Source organism: Synchiropus splendidus, chromosome 17, assembly GCF_027744825.2.
Source record: "Synchiropus splendidus isolate RoL2022-P1 chromosome 17, RoL_Sspl_1.0, whole genome shotgun sequence".
NCBI classification, from domain to species: Eukaryota; Metazoa; Chordata; class Actinopteri; order Syngnathiformes; family Callionymidae; genus Synchiropus; species Synchiropus splendidus.
Genome location: NC_071350.1, coordinates 7858128 through 7873138, shown reverse-complemented (window position 1 = coordinate 7873138; position 15011 = coordinate 7858128). Strand labels below are relative to the sequence as shown.

At 41.8% G+C, this 15011-nt stretch overlaps 1 protein-coding gene across 1 annotated transcript in view; it reads left to right on the top strand.

Annotated features, from left to right (window-relative positions):
* The window catches only part of ntm (neurotrimin), a 452357-nt gene that overhangs the window by 30961 nt on the left and 406385 nt on the right, over window positions 1-15011 (top strand). The gene's annotated exons all lie outside the window — the stretch shown is intronic.

The following is a 15011-nucleotide window of genomic DNA, read 5'->3' as shown; positions in this document are numbered from 1 at the left end:
TACTACACAATTTAGTGGTTCAACAATTCACTTAGATATAATATAGTAGAAATGAAAAAGGTGTTGTTGCTGATTATTCCACGCTGCGACGGTATAGATGCTTCAGCTCAATAAAGGAGAGTTAAGGGATTTTAGTGGGAGTCTATTTAGTGAGGAAATGGAAAGCGTTAATGTTATTTTGGCTTTGGATGACCCCTTTAAAGAATAAAATCAGCCATCTGGGTTGGTATTTACTTGTCCCCTGGTGCACCTACTGGGCATCAAACTGATCTCTTGGACTGAGATTGTTGAAAGCACATGAACAGTGTGATTCAGATCTGCTTTATTTCACCAAATCCTCTCTCATCCTTGTTTACGACCACCATAGTCGTTTTTTTTTTTTATTCTACCGCTTGAGAATGAGATGGGTCGAGGGTGAGATGTGTGTTTTGTTGGTGGTTGTGTTTTTACAGGTCCTGAAAGTGTGCTGGATGAAATACAGCTCACAGCACTGACATCAAATTGCACCTTGTAGATGTGTTATTCCTTGTTTCTCACCTCGTGTGAATTTAAAGTCTTAGTCATTGCAGTGTTGGATACTTTCGTTCAGCATCATATGAAGAGGAGGGCAGGATGGAAAAGGTGAGATGGTCACTAATTTGCTTTTCATGGTAAATCATCCTTGACTTCGTCCTGGGTATATTTTGCTTGTCTATCCTAATTTTATTTCCATGATTTACTGAGGTATTAACTACATAAAATATCAGAGAATTAGAATACCAGCAAATAACCTTGTGGTCCGACCTATATACAGTGGTACCTCGGTTCTCGACCACAATCCGTTCCAGGCGGCTGTTCGAGAAGCAATTTGTTCGAAATCTGAATCGATTTTTCCCATTACAATGAATGGAAAAAGAAATAATACGTTCCAAGCCTTAAAAGAGGCTTTTGTAGGAGTGAATGTAGAGTGTCTGCTGCAGGTGCGCTGTTCCTCTATGTGTGTGGCCGCTGCATGTGGGAGGGGTTGCCGAGTGAGTGACGTCTCTCCAGAAGTGAAGAGGTGCCCGGTGCGTGTCCAGCTCTGAATGTGCGCTTCTGTGCAGTTTGGCTGTGACAAAGTCATAAACCAAGTAACTTAGCTCTGTCCCAGACTCGCCTCATCCCTGTCCCAGCTCCAGCCCACAACAGGACATCAAACCCGGGAGTGTGAGCTCCAGCCTCGGAGGTGTGGAGAGCGAGCACCTCCCTTGTGACACTCTACCACGGTCCAGTGCGGAGACAGGAAAGGTTTTACACCTCAATATGAAGAAAAAACAGTCAGCTTAACTTAACTTGCTTCCTATAGCTTCCTATAGCAGCTGTCAGGAGGATTCACTCTGCATCTCCAAAGTGAACCCTCTTGTCGGCCATGTCTGCGTCAGTTGTGGAAGCAGAGTTTCGTCAGCAGTCAGTATTTTGTCTTCAAACTGAGCGAGGTGAGCACAACCATGTGGACAAGAAAGTTCATCAAGTTAGTTCAAATACCGCAACACATGAAACCACTCACTGACGAGTATTATTAAGTGCAAAACTATGCTTTTTATTTGTAGTTTAATTATTTTCATTATTTTTAAACATATTTGATACAATTATTTATTAACATATTTTGACAATGGTAAATATACTGAAAATAAATGAAATAATTACACTTTACTTATTATTGTTATATTAGTGGTTTATGGTTATGATATTATGGTGGTTTTTGATACGTCTTTAATGGAAAAATCCCTAAAACATCATAACTAAATGACTATATATAGAGATATAGAGAGATTTACTTGTCATGGTTATTTTACTTTCACCAATTAAATAAAATGCTTCTCTGTCCTCTTGATAGGCTGCGTTCCTTTTTCTTCTTTTACGGGGACTGGGCCACAGTTTCAATAAATCCAGGTGGAAACCCTGCACTGAGAAATGTTTTATTTCTTTATTTCTACTCCATATACAAATACCAATTTCTGAGTTGAGTCTATCTCAGGAACATGACATAACTCATGTCCCTGGCCTCTATTCAGCCTAGAACTACACTGAATAGAGGCTCCAATGCGTAGAACTACACTGAATAATGGATCGACATTGTCACCGATTCCTGATCCAGAATTTTTGATACGATCCGTTCTTCTCACAGAGTAACTATTATGAAGGCACTTTAATAGTTTAGTAGTTAAGTCCTGGCTCAGATAAGTGACTCTTGAAGGTCGAAGGAAAGTGGAACACCCAAGCTTGTTAGATCCATGTGCTGATCCTGGGTAAGTTGTGAGCATGGTTTTCAATCGGAACTGAGAAAATATGATTTAATACAAAGGCTCTTCACTTCGAGTCATAAAGTACCCTCCGAAAATGGATGAAACTGGATCAAATTTGAACTCCCTTATCGGGACAGTCATATCCTTGAGGCGTGCTTGAGGCTGTTCAGAAGGCAATGGTAGTGCCCTGAGGGGAATTGGACAAATCTGCGGTGGGGTTCCACGGAGAGGTAAAAAAAGCTTAAGTGCTCATCTGGTTCTTTATTGCGCAGGGACAGAGGCTTATTTGCGGTGTTACGGCTGATTGACACAACTTTTCAGCCGTGTTCATTTCCTCCCACATCATGTATGAACCACTCTCAGCAGCTGTCAGCCCCCGAGATAGACGCTGGTTCTTATCATGTTACACATCCCAGTGATGTTTTTGTGCTGTTCCCCCCACCTGCCGCATGCGCTCCCACACAGGAAGATATGTTGGACTCCATCATCTGTGTGCGTGCGGGGTGATTTACCGCGGAGAGCGCACACTGGGATCATCAATAGACCCCAACCACGCTGCCACGCAGATGCAGCCAGGAGTTTAAAATACTATCTGAATTAGGGACGTTTGTGTGAGACTGGAATGAATCGCTCCTATCGTAGTATTTGCAACTGAAGCTCATTGACAGTCAGTCTACAGGAATGGCTTTTTTCCATGTAGTCCTTGAGTTCATTTTTTGGACTCGCTGTGGGTCTTCTCCAGAACCAGGATCCAATATTCAAAGGGGCAGGTAGACCCACAACTTATTTAACAGGTTTGTTGTTGAGGCACCTGAATACAAATGATGGAAACCTCCATCCTCTCTTAGCATATATAACAACCCACATGAGAGCATATCCTGGGTTCCCCGCAGTACTTCAGCAGGTTAGATTTTGATCCCCTACACTGAGAAAAAATCCTGATTCCCCATACTGTGCCCTTACAAGGTCCATACAGACTTGACCGTTTAAATTCAAGAGGCTCTTATATGCCTTTCCAAAATTTCAGCCAATTGTATTAGCAATGCCACTTGATGTAGAAGAATGTAGATGAATTTAAAGCAACAGTATTGTAATATATCCCAGTGGAATCCAATAGCATATTGAAAAAAAAAACACCTGAAATGAGGGTCTTCTTGTCCCTTGGGCTGTGTATTGGAAGGTATCTTGCGATACGATACGCATCCCGATACAGGAGTGGCGATACGATACATTGCAATACATTGTGATACTGTAAATTCAACAATATATAGTAATAAGACCCATCATTTTAAGGGGGGAAATAAGATAATGCAGTGAAATATTATGTGCATGAAAATGACATTATTGTTATGTTAAAGGACTTTTAGTTAAACTTTGCAGTCCAACAGAGGAATGAAAACTGGCATCATCAACAAATAACTTCATAAAATGTTAGCATGAAACACATACAAATGCAAGTGCCAAGTGTATTAAATATCGATATAGACAACTTAAAATAGACAGTAGACAGTATCACACAGTCAAACAAGCAAGCAATGTTTCTGCATAAATGTTGCCAGCAAATATCGCAATATTTGACCGACCCCTACTGCTCCCTATGCCACATGAGACATCCCTCTGATGTACTCATTTTGGTCTCGCTCAACTCACTCGCAACGAAAACCTCAGAACTTGCCTCATGAGTTAATGACTCATTATATACTATTTATTTCTGTTACTGATACACACTAAAACCCAGCACTGTTTCACATTATTCAATCGAGTGAACACCTTCAGTTCAGTTCTGGCGGTGACAAACTGTATTCGGAAGTTGGACACAATAATATCGCTGTATTTTTGGTGGGGGGCCTGACGGTAATAAATGCAAAAATCCAAAGGCAAACATCCAGAAAACGGGTAACAGAACAGTGCTGACTTTAAATACAATTCAAGCGCTCGCCTTGAAAGCAAATTTATATTTTGTTGTCATCCATTAAAAATGTTGAAAGGAGCAGTTTCATTTGGAAAAACATCCCAGCGCGAGCATACAAAAGCAAACTGCCAGCAAATAGACACAGCTGTTGCCTGGGCAGAAGTAGGATACTTGTACACAATCTAGTTGTCGTCTTCTTGAATTATGCTCTCAGATGTGGGAGTGACAGTCACTTTGTTAATCTCTTGTCACTTGTCGGGGGTAGTTTCGCGATCTCATTGTTCTGCCACTACCTGTCAGTCCGCGTCGCGGAGAGACTAATACGAGTCGCTTCTCATGACAATGTCGGATTCATGTGATGTTTTGGCGGTGGCAGAAAGCACTGGGGACGATGATGGAGATCGTGAGTGATGTGTCTGTGTACATAAACACTTCAGAAATATCTTCCAAACATTGTAGCCAGTAAGAAAAAAAAACAAAAAAAGGAATACGAGAAAACACTGGCAGAGATTTTCTGTCCCCGATTCCAACTTGGTGCGAGTACCGTGAAGCAAAACAGTTTCTGTCACATCTAAATTCCTTGGCACTTGAATATGCATGATGAGTATTTTAATGTGGTTCTAATAATTCACGACAAGACAGACTCCGAAAACAGATGCTGTCACTTACCTGCTGCTCATGTGATGAAGGAGGGAAGTTGTCTTGTTTATCTTCCCTTCTTGCTGAGAAACGATCAGAAGATCAACTATGAAACTCCCTCGACTTTATCATTAATTGGATACATTTTTTTAAGAACAATAATACATAGTTTTACTCGGTGAACACATGCTGAAGGTACCATATACCACCTGCACTGCAGCAATGAAACTCGTGAGGAGGGATCTTTTCTGTAGATCAATGAAGTAACTCAACCTAAGAAATAGCCGACTCAGCATCTACGTTCATCGATAGACACATTGATTCAGTGGAATGATTTTACTTACTTTACTGAATAAATGGCATAGGAAACTAATCCATGGGATCTATGACTCAAGTTAATATTGCATTCTTTTGGGGGGAAAAAGTATTGTGATAATCTGAAAAAAAAAAAAAACACTTTATAATGAAAGACATGATGTAGTTGGAGAAAAATAAACTGCAAACATGTTTGCTTGCACTTGATATCAAGGTCTCCTTTATGACACATTTATAATCATAATGCATTACAGGTTAGGGATTCGTTTTTCTAACTAGATTGAGTGAAGTCCACAACTTACAATGCTTGTATAAGCTACTATATTTTGCAAATAACATTTATTACATGTTCTCTCCAGCCTTAAAGTTTTTACTTTGAACAGAAAAACCAACCAAATACAAGGAAAAAAGTACGAGGCAAAACGTTTTCATGTGATTTAAGTATACATCCAGTGCATGAACGTGAGTAGTGATGGGCCGATGAGGCTTCATGAAACAGTGTCATCATTTTCAGAGCTCAGAAGTCGCTGGTCTTGGTTCAAAAATGATGTGAAGATCAATGAGAGGGTTACTCAAATCCAAATATTTAAAGCAGAGAGCACCATCTTATGGACCATGAAAATGAGGACACAGTTTCATGAAGCCTCATGAGCCCATGACTAAACACCAGCATTATTCTGGTATTATCTGTGCTTTGATATTGCTCATTCTGTGGCCAGACTAGCCAAGCCAAAGAGCTCATTGGTGCCTGTGCTGCACAGCGCCAAGGACAGGTCTCTTTTTATGGAGCAGGATTCGGGCCAGTATCTTCCGTATAGTTGAGTGTTTTTGAATGATTTTTTCTGAATTCTAATTTGTAAAAAATGTTATGTAATCTGTCATCAAACATGAAAGACCTTTACGTCATAGTGATAGTAGTCTCACTATATGATATATTGTCCTCCAGATTGTTGTATTGTCCTCCAACATTATTTTGAGACCCAATAAACCACTATGTATTAATAATACCATTCAATACAATACAATGAATGTTTTGACTGAACTGTCAGTGACTTTTAAATGCCACAAATAAAGCCAAACACAAAGAAAGGACAACAAGATGCAGTCATGGCCTGTGAAAAAATGAAAAAAAAAACAACAACACTGAAATATTAAACTAAGGCAATAATTCAAATGTAACCTTAAGGCACAGAGGTAGGAATAACAGGTGGCATACTGTACCAGTCCAGCGATCATGGTACACCAGTACATTTATCAGACATTATATATTAAAGCCAAAATATTCCCACACTGGGGCTGCCTTTTTTAATCAGCATGTTTCCTGAATTTCTCTCTTGTGGCGCTCCAGACGCGTCTCAGAGACACGCCTGGGGCCGATGCACAGAGTAAAGCCACGTGCCAGTCATCCAATCTCTTCGTCTCCACGGTGGTAGGTGGAAACCCACGTGACAACAAGAGATGAGGAAACCATTTCTAAACAGTTATTTGCAAAACATGATATACCATTACTAAATATTAAAACGTCTGCTTTAATGCATCTCTGCGAATTTACTCAACAAAGTGATGAATCTTTTCCAGCTGATCACTCTCTGATGTCGTGTTGCCACTCCATTACAACGAGCCAGACGGGAGGACGTTTTTGCTGTCGGGGCATAATCATAGTGCCGACCGAAGACAAAAATGGCTGAGTGGGAGAAAGACCCCTCATTTTAGTGTCGGCTTTTAAAATTGTTGCTGAGTGCCAGAGTAAATCGACATTGTAATTGCGGGTTGGTGACTGAGATCATAAGGATATTTACTCGATCAACCCAAAAACGGCGTCAAAATGTTCACAATGTTGATGAACCATTTCCATTTTGCATGGTGTTTAAAGTCACATGAAGAAGGAAGGGGTGGCGTAGAGTGTTTGACTTGATGGACAGGTAGGTATGACATAGTAATGATACTTTTGCTCCTTGTCAAAGCATCTGTAAAGCACTGCTGTTGGCACTGCTTGTTCTCTAACATGACGGCAGCGTATAGATCTTGTAGAAGGAACCTAAAAACACTTTGTTACTTGTCACTTGTTAAAGCTGACCCTTGACTTCCTGTCCCTCTGCTCTGTGCGGTTCCAAACAGGTCGTCCGTGAACTGCCCCACGTCCGTAAATCCCTGAATCCATTTGGCTGCCAGTCAAATGTGACACAGCGGCATTCGGTGTCTGGCTCAAAATAATGATTAACAATTAAACAGCAGGTCAGTTTGAAGATTTTACTGCTTCTGGCTGGTGGATGGCCACTTTTAAAAAAAAAAAAAAGTTAATTTCCCCACTTAACCGTAGACTTTATATTCCGGAAAGCCCATTAGGAGCTCACCAAGCGTTGGCTTCGGCAGGAATAATCGCGGCTATTACCCTTGGCCAGTAGGCACTCGACCATCACTCCTGGATTCCGCAGACGCTCTTAATATTTGGCCCAGACGGACATATTTGACCTTTTAAAAGCAGACACCATTAAGAATTCAAGGTCATAACAGGTAGACGGCAGTCAGGTAATGATAGGGAAGACCTGCTTGAAGCGCTCTGGGGAGCGTTACGGCTGCTTGTTGGGGATCTTTCACTTCCTTGCTAGTCCTTACAAACATTCAATAGCACCGCTAATGTTCCGTAACAACAAGAAAACACTGACCCTGGGATTTGACCAGACCTTCGCCCAATACAATTTGAGTTCCTACTATTGAGCCGAACTCCAGGTAAGTGAAAGATGATTTCTTCATAAACCCCAGAAGGTTCCAATAATATCCTGACATATTTTCTTATATTGCTCAACAATTCCTATGAAGACATTTGCAGAGTACACACTGAACAAGAGCAATTACACAAGATGTTATTGACTCGTCCAGACTCCCTCAAATTAAGTTCAAGAGGATCTGCTCCATTAGTAAGAAGTGGAATAACAAGGAACAGATTTACAAATGAAAAGTACAAAAGAAGCAATAAAGATGCTGTTTTACACTTCAGGAATGACTGTAATACGATGTGGCTCTGTCTCACCTGAATGTTCTCCTGGTTCTCCTCTCTGCCGCAGCGTGAGCGAGACCATTGGACACGCTCACATTGATGAACACTGTGGGAATCATTTTCCCATGAGGATAATGGAAATCAATTCATAATGAAAAGCCAGTTAATCTGACCTTGCTGGTGAAATGAAATACAATAACAATATAATACAATGTCAGTATTGAAAAAAGTCAAGTGCTGAGTCTGATTCTTTTCAGGTTTCTGCCCTGAAAACAGTTGCAATGTTGGTTGTTCTTTCTTTAAATTTAACGATTTTAATTTTATAACAATAGTTGCTAAAAATAAATAAATAAATAAATAAATAAATAAAAGCCATGACATTATGGGAGGCCTTTTTTTACTTTTAATATGTTTGTGTTTTATTGCTTAAATTGTCTAGTTTTGGCCTTTACTTACTTGCCTGATATTGAATAATATGTAAGAATATTTAATTCACAATCTTTAAAAAGGAATTTAAAAAGGAATTATTATTATTATTATTATATTATTATTATTGAATGTTATTTGGAAAACTTTCATTTTTATTTTTATTTTATTTAAAAAAAAACCATTTATTAATGTATTTATTTTTATTTATTTTTATTTTTAACAACTCGTCACCCCCTTCTTCTGCTGTGCTCCCACATGAACGCAGTAGTGTTCAGGCAGAAGCCATGTTTTTTTTTTATTTGGCTACAGAAACAACAACAAGTCGATCTCAATTCTAATTAGAAAAGCTGCACTTCGGAAGCGTGAGTTTAATGGAGCCATTGCAATATGAATTTCTAAGCCTTATTTATTTCCTTGCTGAGGAGTTTCATCATTACAAAAGTGATTTGTAAATCCCCAAGCCCTGAAATGTTGCATGTCTGAAAACATTCATGACAAACCATTGTAGCGAAATGAAGAATGGCCTCGGCCGTTTCTTCACCCTGACGTGAGACTGTCAGCTTGTAAATATGAGTTTTCCTACTTTTCACGAGGAATTTGATCTAGTGGCTCCAGTGCTCCTTATCTAATAAAGCAATTGTCTGTCTGCAACAAGAGTGAGCGGCGGGCACCGAGGCGCGGAGGAGGCGAGAGAATATTGATGGCCGAGCTTCCTCCCCTACGCTCAGCCTGGAAACAGACAGACGGCTGATTGGTTGCCGGGCTCCATACTAAAGCCACTTCTAATTTATCTACGTGATGGACGGTCGTGACGTGACTTTTCGTGGGCCAAGAGTCCACAGTGGTCGAAATACGTCGAGTCTCACTTCTCTGAGTTTAAAATACGACTCCCGTATTGCAGCTTTGCCTTGGTTTTGCTCAGCCGGAGCAGGATTTGATATGATGATGCGGTGATTCATGTGGAGGCGCTGGAGACTCTTATGAGGACTTCTAATCATGAGCTGCCACCTCCAGCTTCCTGCTGGGGTTTAAAGGGGGATTTAAATTCACAAAAACTTGGAGTTTCTGTTAATTAACTTCAGAACTAGCTGGGCGAAGTACATGCGCACTCTCCACGCTGCGAACCTCACCCACTCACGGATCAAGTTGGTTCAGTGAAAAGAGACGCGGCCACGGTGTACACCCCATCTGTCATTTGAGTCTGACCACTTGAACTCTTGAGTGGATTGACATTTCCCAAAGACATTGTTTGTTTTATGTTCTTCCCCCTCATAGCTTTCTTTAGTGGATTATTGATGCACAATGTTGAATAGTTCATTTAGCAGGAGAGCCATTCTTCATTTGCACTGCCGCCATTAGAGCTGCTATAATTGATCCCCCTTTTCTCAAAAAAACTCAACAGCTCCCAACTGTGAACTGTGGGAAATGGTCAAAATACAGCTTTAGAATGGCCAGATTAAACATTCATCCTCAGTTTTCAAATCGCACTTTCTCACCCCCTGCACGTTTTCTGCTTGCCAATGGACTTTAGATTACGTCAGTTCTTGCAGGTACAAATATAGAGGAAGACACTAAGAGAGAATTAGTTGAGTACTCCCACATGTCACCTACTCCAATGCACCCAATGACAGCAGTCATCGAAATGTCTCGGTTGGACTGCCACGCCTGATAGAGCAACTCCCAGGCGAACAAATCGTGAACTGCATATCCACCTCAGTTGGCAATGCCATGGTCACCTTGATCACTTTTTATCCAGCATTTCAACCCATCCTCACTTCCATGCGCAGGCTTTTAGCTAGGAGGCCGTCTGGGCGTGAACATGAAAACATGAAAAAAATGGACGCCCGATTCTCGACTGTAGCTAGGCCGCCAGATTACGCTGGTATATGGCAGCATCGGGTGGCCGAGCTACGGTCGAGAATCGGGCGTCCCTTTTGCAGACGCCCAGACGCCCTCCTAGCTAAATGCCTCCTCCCATGGCGCCAAAATATTGATGTTGGGAAAGTGGACTTTTGCATCACGTACTGACAACAAAGAGAGCCGTCAGTGTTGCATGATGACACATGTTTATACTGTTTTAATTTATTTCTTCGGTGTAGCATTCCAGGTGGGGCATGAGGAGGTGCATGGTACAGGTAGAAAAAAAATAACACCAACCAAAAAAAACCCCATTTTACTCCTGTATACCATTGTAGAACAGGCGGAAGAGTGGATTGCGCTTTGTGGAGTACAAGGAGCAAACACATTGAGAATGTGGGGCAACACAATTTAGGGATTATTCTTATTCTTATTGAGCTTTAGCTCCCGAACGTTTACGACCGAAAACTGAGCTCCCGAGACTTTCTGGCAGAATTTTCCTGATGTGGCAAAGAGGGTCAAACGGCTTTTTGGATGGTCAAGTGGAGTACCACACCACATTCCAGGGGCCATATTCCTTAGGATCCTTAGTGCAAAGTGTTGCTCCTATAGTCGCCAAATCAAAGAAAAAATTCTTTTCTGAAAATCGAATCCTTGTGAAGATACAAGAAGATAGAAGAGTAACAGACCACCAAAAGTGAGATGTGCTCAGAGCAGGGAAGAGGACTACATTGTTCTTTGGTAGGAGAAATACTGTCCAGATCAAGATGATCCTAAATTTAGGAATCGGTCCATTTGGATTTCCAAACACATTGCTACACGTAGAATGAAGGGAGCACCATCCCATAGCTTACCTTACCCCAACCTCTGTCTATTTTTTTTACATGTCACATGACATGTGCTTCTATTCAAAATCTAATGCGTCAACATGCAACTGCAAGGCGGTATAAGACGCAAAAGCTTTTCCTAATGCCAATATATACGCCGTGGGAGTGAGGCTGGGTTGAAATGGCATTGCCAACTCTCAACCCTTTGTAGCCTCTCACCCGTGGCAAATGCCGTAAAAAGCCCTAGAATGAGTCGATAATTGTGTCCTCCACTCATATGCTGGGCTGGTAAGCACATTTTATAATGTCCAGCAAATCCTCCATTGACGAAAGGTGGCTGGTGCCGGAAGGCACTGATTTGATTTCGACTGGTTTGCTATCTGCAGACTCCCAGATGGCCCTGTTTGTCTGCGTAAACCCGGTGATGTGCTTGATCCCAGACCAAACGTCTCGCTCACTCTCCACCCTGGTTAAGTTCAACTTAACTTTTGCACCCTCCCTTTGGCATTGTCAAACACCTTCTCTCTGCACTAGCGGCGCCGATTAAGATAATGTGGGACCAAAACGCTAGACCTGGAAAGTCATGGATTATGGTCCGACCCTGGATGGATGAAGAACCATCCATTCTCACATGCCGAAGCATTGTAGGAGAGATGATGACGCCTCCTGAAGCGAAGGCGAAGAAGGAAGGTCTGTGAAGGTGGATTGATCGGCCATTGTTCAATAACACTCAGCACAACATAATAAACATAAAGGTCGGGCGAATAAATATTAATAGAAAAGAGTTGAGTTTCGCAAAGCCATATTTATATATTAAGAATCCTCTTTCTTTTCCATAATCCTCTGTTGTAATACTGGCGTCCCTGTTATCTGATCTCAGTGTCTTCATTTAATTTATTCATAAGGAGTGATGCAGATACCTGCTGGGGTCATTCAAGAACATGTCGAGGAGCCTCCTCTATCTCATGATCAGACTTTCGTGTCAAAAAGCAGCACGCGAGCAAACCAGTGCTCCGGCACTATCAGGCAGCAAACAAGAGATTATCTTGTTTATCTGCAGACGGCGGGAGCTTGTTTTGGTGTTGTAATTACAATCTCAGCATCGGATCAATCCCTCGACGCTCCCCTTCTCTGAACGCAGCCCTCCCAAAATTTCAGGTTCGTGGCGCTACCGACTTTGCCGAGGTTTGAAAGGATGACTTGCAGCTGGGCTGGTTGTTGATGATGCTGCGAGTTCATGAGCGAGTGAATCGTCTCAGAAATACAGTGTGGCAATCGACTGTGAAAAGTCCACATGATCAATATTTTTGCCATTAAGTTGTGGCACGTACATGTTGTCTCTATCAATCTTCAATAGGAACCTGCTGTTTTCTTTCCCTCTGCCCTGTCTGGGAAGGCTTTGTTTTTATTTCCTCGATGTGCACTGGACCTCTCATGCTCACACAAACACACACACAAAACAGGAGGGTGGCGCAGCATGTTGCTTATTTACGTCTAAATTCAGACAGTTTGTCTGGAAGAAAGATTCCTATCTGGAGTCACGGCGGGATTTTCCTAATGCATAGAGCAAACTACCATTAATCCTGCATGTTGCGTGGACGTCGGCTCAAGCCCAATAAGGGACTGCATATCTGAGAAATCTCCTCGGTGAGACACCACACATATTTGCCCTTCTTTATCGCTATTTCTTGCTCAACAAATGTAGGGATGCACCTTAATGTGTTTCCCCGCATATGCAGACTGCTTCCACAAACCATGATACCAATATCAAAACCAATATAATTTTTAATCCTCCTACAAGGGTTGTGAAACTTTGCAATGTGTCTGTTATTTGTTTTAAACTTTCTTTTGTGACGCCCTGGTCACCAGTCAGTGCCTAAGGGAGCTTCTCCAAGAAGGCCAAACAGCTCCAGGATGATTTTAGTCCATTGTATGAATCAATGTGACTCCATTTTTCCCAATATTGGGCTGATAATTCTCTGCACCGAAATCACTGTGCATCACTAAATAGTAGAGTTAATAATAGAGTTTTCGCAGAAATTGAATCTATCAGACGTTTTTGGACTTTGGTGGTGTTTGTTGGTTCATTTGGATTTTGGAATCTTCTCAATATATCTCTTGATTCCTACTGCACTTGGCCGGTCACATGACCAACTCCGGTTAAAAAACAATGAGTGGAGCAGAGCTTACATTGCGGTGGGTAAAACTGCCCTTTTGGTGCTACTTCACTGCAAAAGTTCAGTACCTGGACTGGGGACAAGGGACTTTTCTGAAAAAGCATTAGGTGTTCCGAATGGCGTTTGGCGGTTTGGCGCAGATACACGTTCTCAAATGTGCCTCGCTCATTTCTGGTTTGTGGATCTCATGAAACAAATGGAAGGACAACCACTCACACTCACACCTCCAGACAATTTACAGTGATGTTTATTATCATCGGGCTTCTGTTTTGCTTGGGGGACACGCAATTTAGAGGAATAAGTTTGAAATTTAGTCCAGTCACTGCTATTTGAAGATGATTTGGTTCTCATGGCTTCACCAACCTGCAACCTTCAACTCTCTCCGGACCGGTTTGCAGGGAATTTGAAGCGGCCGGGATGGGGATCAGCACCACTAAGTACATGGTTCTCAACCGCTCTCTCCTGGTGAGGAATAAGATCCTGCCTCAAGTGGAGAGGTTTAAGTATATTGGGGTGTGCGAATCTGTGCAGTCCCTTTGTGTTCCCCTTTGTGTGTAAGATAGAGCTGAGTCAAAAGGCAAAGCTCTCTATTTACTGATCAATCTTCGTCTCGACCCTCACTTGTAGCCATGAGCTGTTGGTCTTTTCAGTTTTCTTTGACAGGTGGTGGGCATTTCCCTTAGAACTAGGGTGAGAAGTTGTGTCACTCAGGAGAGACTCAGAGTAGATCCGCTGCTTCTCTTTGTTGAGAGGAGTCAGTTGAGGTGGTCTCATGAAGATCCCCCATGGACGTCTCCCTTTGGAGGTGTTTCAGGCACGGCCAGCTAGGAGGAGACCGAGGGGTCGACCAAGGACCAGGTGGTGGGATCATATCTCTTCAATGGCCTGGGAGCGTCTCAGGATTTGGCGTTTGCCGCGACCTTTTGAAGCTGCTGCCCCTGTGATCTGGCAACGGATAAGTGTATGAGGATGGATGAATTTTGAAATTGTTAGAAAAATAATGCAGCTTGGTGAAAAAGTGGTGCAATTCCATAAAATTATAATAGTTCAATATGAATCCTCCCGCTGAGACACGCTCCTTCCCACTCTTCCTCTGTTCACAAAACATATTGCAAGTTTATCGTACTAGTAAAAATAAAGCAGGTCCCTTCTTTTGTGATGTCAAATATAACATTGTTATGGCACATAAATATTCCTTTAAAAAACTTCAAATACGTGTAACTTAACAGTGTGACATCTGTGCTTTGCTTGTGTATTGTGTAACTAGGGGCACAGACTTGTTGGGCACTGCACAAAACAAAGTCTGCTCCGTGGAGTCTCACCATTGCACAATGTTTATGAATCCCTGTGTGCATTTTAGAATCCCAAAATAGACCTCTAAATCACTCCATGAATATTGATTTGGTTGGAGAACCATCATTGTCTAATAAGCTCAGTCCATGAAAGATTTATTTTTGCCTCACACACCACACATTGAATTCTTCTCACCCACAGATCTAAATACCGTTTCCCTAAATTGGTTTGCGGCGTCGCTCATTATTCCTCCACAAGAGAAACATTCATATTCAGGCATTACAAAGAGTTATGTCAACA